Below are 1857 nucleotides of genomic sequence, written 5' to 3'. Positions count from 1 at the left end.
AGAAAGAAAGAATTAAAATCAAATAAAATATATTTATTAATTTGATAAGAAATAAATAAGTACAAGCAAAAAATAAAAATAAATCCCAATAATACGTCTTTTTCGTTGATTTCCATATTTTGACGAGGGGTTGATTTCACCACGATGCCACACATGATATTATTAATAGCACAAGTGTGTGGGAGAGACGGGCAGCGCCCTCCCCCCCAGCGGGGGAGAATACACCATGAGAAAACAAAAACAGCCTTGAGGAGAGTCCGCAGATGAACCTACAGGACAAGAAATGATGTAGATAATAGATAAGGTCAGTGAAATGATAAATATACACCTACAGAAAGAGTGATGAGTTCTGGTAAAATATGTCCTTGTAGTGGGAGGATGGGGATGGGGAGAGGAATTGTTGTAGGGTTGTTGTAGGATTGTTGTTGCTGTTGTTGCAGTCGCTGTAGTTTTTGTTGCTGTTGTTGTTGTTGTTGTTGTTGTTGTCGTTGTTGTTGCTGCTGCTGCTGCTGTTATGGTAGCCTAGGCGTTCGACATTGTTGGAGCCATGAAATCGTGCTCTTCACCAGGGCTGCTACTGTTGTTGTTGTCGTTGTTGTTGTTGTTGTTGTCGTCTTTGTTATTACTGTTGTCGTTGTTGTTGTTGTTGTTGTCGTTGTTCTTTTTGTTGTTGTTGCAGTTGCTGTTGTTGTTATTGTTGTTGTTGTTGTTGGGGAGAGAAAGAAAAAGTGTAATGATAATAACAATTGAGGAAGCGTGGTGGAATCAAGCACTCGTCAATTTTTGAGCATGTAGTGTTATTGGTATCACCTTAAAGCTTGTTTACTTGTCTTTATTTGAATGAAAAAATTATCCCTTTATCTTGAATGCAAGTCGAGATATTTGAGAAAGAAGGAGGCGGGGTTCACCTGTTTTCAGACGTAAAATTAGTGAGAAAATGACCGCCAAAGGATAGTTATTTCCTTAGCTTAAGAGTCCTTGGTAACTGAAAATTTACATTTCTTGTGCCTTTAATCAACATTTTAAAGAAAAATCCACACAGAAATGAGTTCTTTAATGGGTATGGAAGGTGTTAAGCCAGAAAACAAAAATTTTATAAAAATTCACAAACCTGGGGAAAAATGCAAGTTTCTTCTCTTTGATTATTTTGACGAGAGCCTGATTCCACAACGCTGCCTCACATAAGGTGGAATCAGGACCTTCTCACTTTTTGGGGCATATCGAGTTATTCTTTTTTTTTTTAGGCTACTTTATTTCTCGTTTTTTTGTTTTTTTTAGGGGGGGGGGGATAAATAAATAATACCCTTCTATCTTAAATAAAACTCGAGATGTTGGCGATCAGAGGATGTGAGGATCGCCTGTTGTCAGATGTAGAATTAGTTGGCGAATTGATGCCAAGGTTAGGGAACTTCCCCCCAAAAAGTGTAGTGTCTTTAGAAAAGGCTGCTTTTCCTCTACTTCTTTTGCATGTTTGTCACTCTCACGTGAACTGCTAGTTCCGGGGTGCCTTGGTAGTTGAAGCAGACTTAGTGCTGTTGAAGCTAGAAAGGTGAACAGAGTAAGCCTGATTCCCGGTTTGGACTTCTCTATTGACACCCTCCCCTTGACGCTCACATGACCTTGTGCAGTTGTGAGCGCCGTAAAACCTTACTAAAACTGAACTAAAAGAAACGTCAAATTTATATTTTCTGTGCCTTTGATCTGTGTTTTACACGTACAGTGAGATCCACCCAAGATTCTGTTTTTAAAAAGACAAGAAGAGTACTGCACCATCCCCACCCAATCAAAAACCCCCAACAAAAGACAACACACACACACACACACACACACACACACACACACACACACACACACACA

Source organism: Aplysia californica, unplaced genomic scaffold (assembly GCF_000002075.1).
Source record: "Aplysia californica isolate F4 #8 unplaced genomic scaffold, AplCal3.0 scaffold00045, whole genome shotgun sequence".
Classification (NCBI taxonomy): domain Eukaryota; kingdom Metazoa; phylum Mollusca; class Gastropoda; order Aplysiida; family Aplysiidae; genus Aplysia; species Aplysia californica.
Note: the sequence above shows the minus strand (reverse complement) of the source record.